General features: G+C 39.2%; 1 protein-coding gene across 3 annotated transcripts in view; it reads left to right on the top strand.

The window, feature by feature from the left end:
* Positions 1-6704: 6704 nt before the first annotated feature.
* The window catches only part of znf516 (zinc finger protein 516), a 36114-nt gene continuing 29150 nt past the window's right edge, over positions 6705-13668 (top strand). For 2 of the 3 annotated variants that reach the window (XM_043217595.1, XM_043217597.1), the window contains exon 1: positions 6705-7525. The gene's annotated coding sequence lies outside the window, so the exon portion shown is untranslated. Of the gene's footprint in view, positions 7526-9295; positions 9575-13668 lie in introns of those variants that run through there. The other variant, XM_043217596.1, reaches the window with a different exon arrangement.

Genomic DNA, 13668 nt, shown 5'->3' with positions numbered 1-13668 from the left:
TGGACTTTTCTTTATACGCCCGGGGATCTGTCGCGTAGGATTCTTTGAACACGATCCCGGCGCATTTTCCACGAAGTCCAGCTAAAAAGTAAAAAAAAGAGGAGGTTGTGTCACTGGTCGCTTTGAAGGAAAAAAAAATGTTTGATCTGTTTTTTAATAATATCTTCATCCCTGTAACAAAAGAATGCTCAAATCAATCTATTATTCCCTGTGTTCTGTAGCGCATGGCAACAGGTGTTTGATCGTGTCACTATAAACCGGGAAACACTGCCCTCCTTTGGTGTAACAGTGAAGCGCACATTTAAATACAGAGTTTACATGGGTCCTTCTGATTTATAGAGAAGCCTACTGGACATCTACTTGCTATTGGATTGGACTTGATTTTTACTCTCTACAATCTTAGACATAAATATAAAATAGTTCGTTTGTTTGCCCAAGATTCCCAGCATAATATAAGGCAAAAATAAAGACGCGAGGTATTGTTTTTCATCCATTCATTCCTCTACAACTATATCTTCTTCTTCTTCTTTGTTAGGAATGAGGCCTCGCACAGTCTCGGAAAACCGGGTTAATAAAATATGAATAAAATGTCAAAATGTCATGGAAATTGCTATCATGAATATGCATTTCGTAGTTATGTCTAAATTAGATCATAAAGGTTTTTAATAATCAAAAATAAAGTTTTTTTATGCATTTTATACATATGTGTGTCTATTATAGTGTACTGTGTATATTTATTATGTATATTTGTTATGTATGTAAGATACAATTTTTAAAAACAAGTAACTTTGTCATTACAGTAGTTACCATAAATGTCTTATTCTACAAAGACTGAGAACCAATGTAATGTAGTGACTGTTAACGCTACATGATGTCGTGGCTGCTATCAACCAGTAGAGGGCAGGAGTGGCTCTAAAAGAACAGTTTATTTCGATATTCAGGTCAATATCCTAAACATCCCTTTTTTAATCCCCATGACTAATCTATCTATCTATCTATCTATCTATCTATCTATCTATCTATCTATCTATCTATCTATCTATCTATCTATCTATCTCTCTGAACCTTCATGAACAAGGCAGATGTGAGTATATTGCAGGGTATTGCAGACTGACAGAGCTGTTTCTTCTCCTCTGGGGGCCTGGATTGGTGATAGGAGTGAGGATCTGCCGCAGGGAGGTGGGGGGACTGTTGTCATGACACATCTCTCCCTAGTGGAGGAGGGGTTAAGCACTCAGGGATTTCCACCGAAGCAAGACTCCACACCAGCCCGACCATCTGCCCGCGCCCCTGCTAGCCCTCTCTCTCTCTCTCTCTCTCTCTCTCTCTCTCTCTCTCTCTCTCTCTCTCTCTCTCTCTCTCAGCCCTCCCTTCCTTTCTCATTCATCCTGGATTCTCCCTCCTCCCCGCACGTCCATCTCTGAGACAGATCAGATTCGCTGGTTATTAGGCCGGTGTAGTGTATTGCATTAGAATGCATTAGAAATGAGCTTCTGAACGAAAACTAAGTAGCTGATACTATCATTAGAGCTGCACACACATACAGGTGCATGACATCACACACGTACTGTAATTTTGTTGGCGTAACGTGGTTAGGAGGGACATATTCTTTGTAACCGCCAGCTTGCAGATGAACAAAACTGCGTGTCAGACAGCTGCTCTCCACTATCAGTCACCTGCGGGCGATGCTGTGTTTGAAACTCTCTGCTATAGTCTATCATCAGCTAAAACACAACTCAAATCAGAAAGCTAACAGGGATCATTTTCAGATCATTGACTAATGCTAGTAAGGTTTCTTTCAATGTTTTGTTCACGTTCATTAATGCACACTAAACGTCTTTAGATAAAAAGCTTCTGGTACCCATTATGTTTTATCAATTGAATATTGTCCACCTGTTATGTTTTCTTTCATGCATAAAATTAATATTAAAATAGAAAAATAAGGCGAACAACATTGCATTTTGCAACTATCTACCACATCAGAAAAATTAAATATTAAATAAATAAATACATGTTTTTCCATTGATGTTAATAGAACATTCATTCAGAGTTAGCCTACATGGTCATTTTTTTTAATAATTTAGTTAAACATTTATGTATCACTGTATCAAAGAAAAACAGCATAAAACATAAACATATTTTTGTAATTTAACATATTTTGTAAAATAAAAAAAGTAGGCTCTACAACAGTGGTTCCCAACCGGTGTGCCGCGGCACTAAGGGGTGCCGTGAGATCTTTTGAGGGTGCCGCCAAAATTTTAACAAAATTTTTTTATTAAGGCAGAATCAGTGTAAACAGTATTCTCATATCATCTAGGACTAGGTATAAGGTGTTGTTGCATGCAAACTCTCGAAATGAAACAAATAAATAAATAATAATAAAAAAGCTATGGAGATTTTAAATATCTATTTCCTTATAAGGGTGCCGGGAACTTTTGAAAGGCTTTCCAAGGGTGCCTCAAACAAGAAAAGGTTGGGAACCACTGCTCTACAACAATATATATTGTTACATTTTCTTTGTATTTGATTATCAAATAATTTTTTTCTACATCTTTTTTTTTTTTAATGCTACCACTTGTTCAAGAACGTTCATAGAACATTTTAAAATAACGTTCCATAATGTTTGCAAAATTATAAAATGGAATATTCCTGTAAAGTTCACGATCAAATAAAAGTTTTTAAAATACAATAATGGACGTCGAACAAAATGGACATTTTAATTCAGGAATATTCAGAAAGAACTTCACTGGAACATTAGCAAAACATATTTTTCTTCAAACATACTTTTGCTTGCTGGGTTGCATCTGTTTTGTAGCCTGAGCCACAAAGCCATCCAATGCGACTTCAGGACACACAATAAAGCCGTTTCGGCCGCGAGCGACTGACTCCAGCCCCGGTCCTGCTCTGAGGTAATGTCATAAACATGCCAGATTGGCGTTTTCTCTATAGCCTGACAGAACAAATCTATCAGCCATTATTAGGCAGAGCTCCCGAGCAGCCATGACAAGAAAACACAAACCTCTTTATTCTCTTTTTATGCTGTTTTAATAGAGTCGATCTCCTGTCCCAAAACTAATTACAGGTACAAAGAGACACTGCCAGATGAAAGCACCTATGCTTTGATGGATGATGAGAGGCGAAATAAATGCGATTTGTGCAGTAATGGACGATGGAAGACTTTCTGCAGCATCTCTAAGTTCTGTTCGTGAGTGTCAGTCATTGAACAAGCCGAGAATCTCTAACCAGTGAGGATCCAGACTATGAACACAAAGGCTCAAAGGTTCAGTCGCAAACTAGGAGGGGCCCTGGAGAGTTACTGAGATCATCGTCTTGCTCAATGCCCTTGAGCAAGGCCCTTAACCTTAAGGTGCTCCAGGGGGACCTTCCCTACTGTCAGTTCACAATAAAATCTCATTAAATAAAGCATATTCTCGTAAACTGCTGCGCTATCCATTATGTCGTAACAATGGAACATTTTCCTTTTTAGTTTAGAAAGGAATTAAAAAGGAAAGAACATGGGGGAAATGCATTTAATATTTGTATGCACTATTTCTTCGAAATCCTTCAAAATATGTACTTTTGTGTTAAACGTAAGAAAGAAATGTATACAGGTTTGGAACAATATACGGGTGAGTAAATGATGACAGTAAAGTTACATTTTTCAGGCAAATTGTTCCTTTAAGTATCAATTTAACATGTTTCTTTTAGCAATTGCTATATTTATGTATTAACACATTCTGGATTCGTACAAATTTAGACGAGTGCTTAATTCTTTGATATGTAGAGTGAACTTTGAGTCACTTTGAGAAACAAATAACTTATTGAGGCCAAAATTACTAGACAAAAAATGACCAACGATGAAATGAACTCCACCTAGCTACAGAAACACTCGACGATGTTTATTTTTTTCTCAATTTACTGTAAATCCGTCTTAAATCAAGCTAATCTGTGACTAAAATAACAGACAAAGATGCTAATTATAAATATTTAACGTCCAACAACAGTTGGTTTTTTTTTTTTTAAAGATTTTTCTTTTCCCCAAAGAGCAATAAACTGAAGCAAAAACCATATGTTACTATGCCAACACTGCACCTAAGCGGGTTAAAGGCAATTAACAGAAATCTTCAGGAAGTTTTGATGTTCCCATTTGTAAAGCTTTTGGTGGAATTGGAATATAAAAATAAAAATAAGCAACAATTGCGACTAATATTTAGCATCAGTATTATAAAAGGCAAATAAGTGAAATCTGAAGATTTGTTTGGAGCCCTAGCATTCACAGTGTTCTGCGTTACAGAGTTTCCAGCACGGTGCGAATTCAGATGTAGTTTTTCTCTTTCATTAGCGCCGTTTGGCAGCCGACGGGCCGAATACAGTGAATCGTGAATATAAGACGAAGGAAACTAACTTACAGGAACGAAGGAGTCTAAAGGGAAGCTAAATGAACAATGTCTTAAAGCTGAAAAGCAGCAGGAGTGATTTGTAAACATAACACCCAAATGAGAGAACTCGCAGAGAGCTGACCGCGGCGCACATTAATTGTCTCAGGATTCAGCTCCGGTTTGCCTCTTTTTTTGTCTGAATAGATTAGTCCCCAGGTCAAAGTTTGGCGGGCTCCCCTTCCCCCCCCCCCTCTCCCCGTCATGAAATATTCACCACATTCTGCTGTTGTCAAAGCAACAGGCCTGACACTGCAAATCACAAAACAAGGGATTAAAGCAGAGGGGTTAAGTATATAACATGCGGGCTTGAACTGTTGCAACCAATGAGAAACCAAACTGCATCTGTTGGCGTGACCTATTTTTAGACTTCCTTTTCCTGCAACATTCTATACGAAACTATTCATATTCCACTTCAGACGAGAGCAACCGACGCTGCTGATAGGCTACCGTGTATTATGTCCCAGATTTAAAGTAGATGCTTCCTGTTTTGCTGCAGTGCCAAGAGGTTGCGTTAGCTACCAATGAATAGTTTTCGGGTGCGACGGCTCACTTCGACTTAGAAATTAGTCAATTGAGCTTGTTATTCCGTTCTCTATAAACTGCGCAGTCGGAGGTGAACAGGAAAAGCATTCTGCACTTCTCGATGGAGCCCGTGAACTCTGACCCGCTGGAAGAATATTCACATGCATCCTCCCCCACTCTTCAAACTAACTCTCAGAGTCAAAGTTGGTCTGCTCCGCACTGCGGTGGAAAACAACAGGTTGCTTCTTTCGGATTGTTTCACATGTTCCATAACTAGGAGGATGCGTAAGGATCTGCAGCGCAGAGCAGAATGCAAACGCCGCAAGAAACGGGCAGAAAGTGTTCTTTCTGAGGGCAAAGTGCGTCTGCAATGCAAATACACTCGGGATAAAACACAATAGGTCGCAGACAGACTAAACCTAAAGGATTTTTTATCTTTTTAAGCATGCTCGGGCCCAACTGTAACCCCGCTGCTTGTACTTCTGTTAAAATATTCCACTCAAGCCGCAGAGCTTTATTGTTTTTCACATGTGATAATTTATACCCATCCGTTCCCCTTGTGTCCAGACTCCTGTGTGTGAGGTTTTGTGTGTGCCTGAGAGGAATCGAGGGGTGAAAGAGTTCAGAATTGCCCTTCCCCCCGCAACTAAAAAATCCATCGACTCTCGCTCGTGGACCTCCATCTCAAAAACAAGCCCTTAAAAGGGTGGCAGTCCCTTAAACCACAAACCAGGCCTAATTTTGCCACACTAAGTAACAATCATCAGAAAGGATGAAAGATGTGCGCAAAATTATTCTAGAAAAGTTTAAAAAAACGCACTGTTAGGCTGGCAGCTGTGCTGTTCGATAATTGCGCCAATGCGTTGATTAATGATCAAAGCTGTGGGCCAGAGGTAGTGTGGCTGGTTGTTAATGACAGGGTGAGTCTGGGATTAAATATGAGATGGGTAAGTGGAGATGAGGGGGTCAGGTTGCATGTCTTTTCAGACCTACTGTTCATACTGGAGCATTGTGAGCGGGCGAGGGGGAGGCACTGGGGCCCAGCGGCAGCCACAAGCGACAGCTGTCACAGCCTCTGGTGAGAGCCGCTAATGACCACTCTTCACATAGGTGTCCTGCAACAGCTCCAGCCAAACAGTTACTGCATTATCCACTTCTGCGTGGCAGGCCTGAAAGTTATGTAACGAAGGACTGAAATTATACAATGGTGATTATGTTGGACTACTGACTTTAGATTGCACTGTTTTTAAAGGGCAAGTGTGGTGAATTAAAAAAAAAGCATTTAAAACAGCTGTTCTGTGAAAAAAACCCAATTAAATCAGTTAATTAAAGGTGTGACACACATGTATATATATATATATATATATATATATATATATATATATATATATATATATATATGTATTTGTGTGTTTAATATAATAGTGTTATTAAACATTATATAAAATAATAAAATTAATACTATTAAATGGAACTCCTATATGAACTCTTAAATAGCATGCATCATCTGCCAATGATACAGTTTTGACTTTTAAGATAATTGTGTGAGTGATACGTAATACGTGATGATAAACCCAGTTATTAGAAATGCAATGTATTTATGTCGGTTTCATAAAAGGGCATTTTTCTACAAAACCAAAGAATAAAAACCAAAAACAGCACGGAAATGTCAAGTAACAGTTTTTTTTTCTTTGCATCTTGAGCAAACAAGTGAACACAAATAAATCATAGTTTTCACTCAACTTGACATACGCCTCTTTATTAAAAGGTAGGCTAAAAAAATTATACAAATATTTTTTTAAACAAAAAAACAATGGTAACAACAATCTTGACACATGATGGTCTAAAGAGGTCACATGACAACAAAATGGCTTCCAGCATGTTGTTTGAGACGATTTGGCAATTTATACTCAAACAAAACATCTTCAGAAACAGGCTAAGAATTATAATATTATATTCAGTAGGCTATTCATTAATTATTATTAATTTTTAACTCTCTCAATGTTGTGTCTTAAATCAGGCTTTTTAATCCAGTCTCACGTTATTTCTTTATTTACTTAGCAAAATAAATATTTTAATAAGCTAACAGATTCAGAGGGAAAAAAAGAGCATCACGTCCTTGACCCATATATAGTAGCCTATACGTGTAGTCTTTTCTCACGTACTTTAATTACAATGTAAATCAACATATATTATCAGGTTATACGCCTATCGACAGAGATCGCAGCCTTACAAACGCTCTCGACCCCGGACTTCTGCATCACCCAACTTTATGCTGAACAAACAATAGTCAATGAAAGAGGGAGGAACCATTGCCGCTCCAGGTGTCGCACCAAACACACGGGGCACTTCGCTGTCGATCCGTCTCGATCTGGATCAACGTCGCTCGATGTCATCGCGTCGCGTCCTCGACCTACAAACCCGGGGCGATCCGATCGCTCTGATTTGCGATTTCGAGTCGTCGGGAAACTGCGGATGCCACTCAGTTTGTCATCCTCGCGGAGTGTCACCTTGCGTTTGTTCCGTTGCTCCACAACTTCATTACGTCATTCGCACGCACCGAGGTAAGTTTCGAATCGAACGCTGAGAAAGAACGGATCGTAAACCGCGGGGTCGCTTAATCGTTTTCGCGTTAATAACAGTTCGCTACTTTGAAGGGAGATCGGACTGGGGTGGGGGGGGGGGGGATTTCGCTCGCGAGGTGTTTTGCTGTCGTGATGCGAACGGGCATTGTTTCAGCGCTGGCATAAATGAGATTAGATTGAGATTAGAGATCAAACTATTGGCAAGTCACTTTAAACGACAGTCGCACAGTTAACGATCGCTTTCTTCGGCGCGCGTAGCAGCGCATAAAGGCTGTCGTGTCGCGCTCGCGCATAACCTCTGCCGTAACCCATTCTGTTTGTCCATGCGCTATTTTTAGGAAGTTTCTCTTCCGAAGAGCTTTGACCATTGAACCATCTGCGTGGAGAAGGAAATCGGAAGGAATTTATTCCGATTCCGATTCCTTTTTAATGACTCCCTTTAACGAGTAACTTTTGAGGAAGAAAAACAAGAATTTCTTGTTGTGGGCTGTGTGGTGCACTCGGCAGTTTGTTGATGATGAGATCGAGGAAATCATTTCAGATTTCAGCGTAAACATGTAGGCATAGACTGTAACAAATCAAAAATAAAGTCAACACATTTCTGGCAAAGGGAATGTATGCATAGACTTTTAATGAGTTTTTGCCTCCTGTTTAATAGACTTTTTAGGAGGTGGAAATCATATATAAAACAAACTAAACTTGGGTAACAATTGATTTTCATTTATTTAGCCCAGGCCTGTATAAAATGGCACGATCGCCGCAGCAAGTGTTTGTGGTTTTAGTAAAACGAGACAGATTAAAGTGCCTTTGATTCACTAAAAAGAACCGGCTCGTAAGAGTCATTTGTTTGGGAATCGTTCCACGTTTGTTACGCTGTGTGTTTTTGATTCGCTGTAAAGAACCGGCTCATTATAAAGAATCGGTTCGTTAGAGAATCATTTATTCGGGATTCGCCCTATGCCTCGCTGCTGTTTGTTTCGCGCTGTACGTTCATTTGCAATGCTAGCATTAACACACCAGAGCAGCCGTGTTCCGAGAAGAATCGCTCAGGAATTAAATGATTGCATGTCGCAAAAAAATCATTCGCTTCGGTATCTGTTAAACGGCACCTTAAGAATCGGTTCTCTATTTCTGGGAATTTCTGAGCTGGCACGCAGAGTGGTCGTGTATGTTTTAACGTAACTTTTAGGAGCGTTATTGACATTTACATCTACAATCGACAAATAAAGGACCAGCAATATTTAATTCACTTTACTCTTGTTAATTTAACAGCTCCGTCATGCATTTTATACCGTGTGCATTTTTTTTTCTTTTATTCTGATCTTAACTATGAACCCAAAACTCGCCCAGGCTCAGGAAAACAGCTGTAGGCTACATTTAAATAATAAACTTGTTGATGCAGTGCAACACATGATCCATCACTGAAAACCAATTATTTTAGACGGAAAAAACATGCCATGCAATTAGCATTAAATTAGGTTATCAGCTATCCTCCATCATCCTATTGATTTCTTCGACGCGATCACTTTACACACGGTCCATTGTTAGATATTATATATATTTCTATCATATACCATCCTATATGATGTTATATATTTCTATATATTTATTGGGGGGAGGAGGAGGGGGGTGGTACGACGCACAATAGCGATCAATGGCTTCGGATTGTCTTAAATATAAACCCAGTGTTACTTTGAGAGCTATTACAGTCTAGGGCGGGGCTTTGGTGCTTTACTTTTTTTGTTTTGTTCAGTTTTTTTTTCCTCCCCTCTCCCTGAAAGCTTGTCGGATGCTTGTCAGTTCGCATTTAGCTTACCATTATCAAGGCTCAAAGCCTTTAGAGGACGACGGACTGCGATTTACAGGGAATTTTTGGATAACGGTCCTGTTGAATTGGGATCTTAACTATACGGAGATAAGGAATATGTGAATGAAGCGTTTGAAAAGCAGCAAAGGATATTCGTGCTTCCTAAAGAATGTGCATGACTGATCTTCCACATGAGGACACTTGATAAATAAAAACATATGGTAAGGCTATAAAATGTGATCAAAACTAATTATTGCGTATGCTTGATATATTATGTTTTCGGTTATGCGGTATTTGATTGTGTAATAAACTTTGAGTAAACAATAACGTCCGGTTTGAATAAAATTCAGGAACAAGTGTTTTATTGCGATTATAGCTCCTACTGTGTTAGGTTTGCATGCTTCTTACGTCTGAGAGAGGTTACTTAGCCCATTTATTGGATTCACCAGCTTGGATGAAAACTGTTAAACTGGTTTTCCTGTTGTTTGATGATGATAATGAGGAGAATAAAAGGGAGGAGCCTGATATGTGTGTGCATTATCATTATCACAGCTGTCGCGGTGCCAAGGAACATCTGCTCGTGTGAAGCTGAAAGTTCATGTACCAGTCAAATAAGTTGAGGGAGGTTTTGTGGCAGAGGACACAACAGGCATATGCAGGGCTCTCTTGTTGTGTTATTAGGTGAATTTGCTGGCATAAGGGCTGCTGGGGGGCTGCTGCTGGGATGGCGTCAGCACACTAGTTAATACCCCTTGGCTTTGTGATGAGGGGTCTGTTCCTGACTAAAACGAATGGGTTACTTTCGGTGCTTTCTTTTGGCTGTGGGAGCGCATTGCTTTTGCATTTCAATTGTCATAGCATGCTTCACGTAGATAGAAGTGGAGTATTTGTGGCAAAGCCATGTTTAATTTGTAAACGAATTCAGTTAAGCCCTTATTGCGCATGTAGCTTTACTCTGAAGGAACAAAACCGCATTTCTTTTGTAAGAAAAGGCAGCGTTGATACGTGAGACTAATTAACTTCTCGCAGTCCCAAAGTTATCGTTTGTCGAGAGGCGACGCTGAACGCTAGTTCTGTGTCGATACAGAAAAACCTCACCTTGCAGCAGCGGTGGGAGATATTTGCATTGGCCTTTTGCTAAAGTCACTTCCCTTTTATGTGCAGCTGGTTACTGCGCTCAGCCTCAATGAAGCAAGTTGTTTACACGGCTCCGGTTCACGCACTACACACCTTTTGACAGTGCAAATCAAACAAACTCCAGCACGTTCATTCGGGAACGAGTGAGTGGGTGTCGTAGCGCTTGTTTGAGTTGTGAAGAGACCCAAGCAACCTATGAAATCCCAGCCGTGACTGTTCTGAGATGTAAGGAAAAGCGATGTTCTGTGCTTGTTTTGTTCTTCATCTGAAAAGGGCCGCGGGGCTTGGGTTCAACCGTTTTTACATGACGAAAGATGTGGGGTTTTCGCATTTCAAGACTTGGTGAAATGCTTTTCTGTGAATGAGAATGGAACGAAGAGTCTTTTTTTAAAAAAAAACTAAATACGTTTGAAAGAGCGACGGTCGAATTGGAGCCCGAGCTGTTTATTTAAAATCCCTGCGTTTTGCTACACCCCTAAGATTGAAGGTTCTTTATTGGCGTTAATTGTACCATGAAGAACCTTTAACACAGTGCAAAATGAATACAGTATTACAATTTTTTCGCATTAACATTTTCATGGCAATGCTTAAATGATGCAAAACATCGCACAAAAGGTTCTTTATATTTGAAAGCAGTCTTGAAATGTTTGAAATGTTCTTTATTCCAAAAAAAGTGTTCAAAGAAAGTTTCTCTTGGGGAACTAAAAATGTTTTTTCTATAATATTGCATTGCTAAAACAACAGATTATACAACACGGCTATTTTATTCGCATTTTTCAAATATATCCAAAACGTTAAACGACGCTGCACAAGCTTTTGGTCTTAATTTGACGAATCCATTTGTCGCCAGACTATTTTCACTTTGTTTGAGGTTTATGGCTTGAACTTGTGTTGACCTTGCGAAGTTGACCCTGTTCGTCCCCTCGACGTTCAACTATGACTTAAGAAGTGTTTTCAGTCCTCTCGCGACCCCTAATAGCTCAAGATCTGCTGGCTGGAGGAAGGGACCATTAATATTATCAGTGGCTTTGAGTACAGGCGGTGGGGAGGCTAAAACAAAAGGCACAAGGGTGGCATTGTGAAGGATCAGCAGTAGATTACTGGAATTCTTTTTCCGTGGCCTGAATAAGCTTCTAGTTCCCCCATCTGGACACATGAGAAAAGCTTACATTTGCAACTTTAATATTTTAATGCCATTGTTATACTGAAGCAATTTGAGGCTGCTTAGCCATTAGTGTCATTTGGATTCAAAAGACGTAATAACGGGCGTAATAAGATCCTTTTGGTGAAGTGTGTGCCGTAATGTTTTATGATGCATTCTGTTGATTATTAAAACATTCATAGTAGGGGAAATAGATTTTATGAGTTGACTTTATTGCTACAGTATGCATGATGTGTATTATAGCATGTCACAAAGCTGTTAAATGTCTCATTGCTGCATCATTATCTCTATAGAAGTAGATGAGAGAGAGAGAGGGCTGGAGGATTTGGTCATGCATATGTCATCAACCGAAGTGCAGTTTTACCTGTTGTGGATTCATTTGAATAACTGTCTGTTTGATAAACAGCTGACTGTTGTATATTCAGCCTAATAGAATCATAATCAGGAAAATGGCTTCAAGGACATACACACAGTTCAATTTGAGAGACAAAGTCAATTAATCCTCGAGAGCAATACTTCTGAAAGGAAATAGCCATACATTTCCTGAATTCTCTCTATTACAGAAATATTAATCCACCTTTGGTTTGAAAGCAAGTTAAATAAATCAGTTGTTCCCTTAAAGAGATAATTTACACAAATATGATCATTTCGTACTTACCTTAATGTTATTTAAAATACTTTTTTTGTGCAGAACACAAGCAGAATGTCTGAGCTTCTCTCTTCCATACAATAAAGTAAATGGAGACTGAGGTTGTGCGCTTCATTCTAAATTTGTCTTAAAACTGTTTAAGAACGACGGTCACCAATCAATTTCATTTTGTTTTGAAAGAGCAGATTGGAAAATCTTCAATAACTTATTTAAAGTGATAGTCCATCCAAAAATAAAATGAGAAATTATGATAATCAGATGGTATTGGGTCACACTGATTTCCTTAGTATGTACAAAAACGTCAGTGGGACGCAAAATGATTTGGTTAAAAAGAAAAAGTTAATCCAAATTAAAGATGTGTTTGGAATGACATGGGAGTGAGTAAGTAATGACCGAATTGTGAATTTTGTTTTAGATGTTCCCTTTAAGTCACACAGGCCTGGAATGACATAATTTTACAATCATTTTCGGGTGAACTGTTCCTTTAAGACGCTATTTCTAATTAAATTACTTTTATTATTAGCGTAATGTTGTCAGTTTGACTCAGTCATAATAAACCATATCTTTCACTTGAATGACAGCAAACAGTTTTCATATGAAGCACGTTTACGTGTTACATTTTTAGTACTGCTCCTGCTAAGATGCTAGCGTCAGATTAAAAATAACATTTACACCAGTTGTCACAGAACCTGTCACGTTCGAGTTTCCGAGTTGTGCTAAGGCGGCTAAACGTGATAATTATGACAAATTTGACTGCATCTTAACCGACAACACAGCTGAGATGACTAATGAGTTTGCAAATAAAAGAACTTAATGAGTTGCCAGATACTTAATGTGCACCCTCTAGACAGACGAAGAGACACAAGCCCTCATTGAGTGGTGTGTTATGTCTTCATCGCTCCCTCTGGCCATCTGATAGGGAGCTGGCACCACGGCCCAGCAGCTCCAACACGCGTGGTCAACATGTGGGCGGTAATCCCGCTATTAGGGTAATCTGCTCAACCCACCAATCAATAAAGAGCACGCCCATCCTCCATCAGAGCCCTGTAACAGGCAAAATTAGGGCTGAAGAAAAATGATTTAATCACTGGGATTAAGTGCAGCTGAGGGGGAGGAGAGACTCCACATGAAGAGTTTAATTTGCCGAGTTAAGACGTCCAGGTTAAGACTGAACAGATGTCTTCTTAAATTGGTTGATATTTATTTCATTATATACCTATTTGTGCCTTTTGTTCGTTTTTGATATGGCAGCAAATGGTCGGCGTTTTACAGTGAATACAGAGTAAGATGCATACAGCTGCTCCAGATAGTCTTTGGACGCTTAAGCTACAGTTTTAAAATGTATGCATTGTGTTTTATTATAAAAT

The sequence above is a fragment of the Puntigrus tetrazona genome, chromosome 19 (assembly GCF_018831695.1).
Source record: "Puntigrus tetrazona isolate hp1 chromosome 19, ASM1883169v1, whole genome shotgun sequence".
NCBI classification, from domain to species: domain Eukaryota; kingdom Metazoa; phylum Chordata; class Actinopteri; order Cypriniformes; family Cyprinidae; genus Puntigrus; species Puntigrus tetrazona.
Note: the sequence above shows the minus strand (reverse complement) of the source record. Positions and strands in the feature narration are given on the sequence as shown.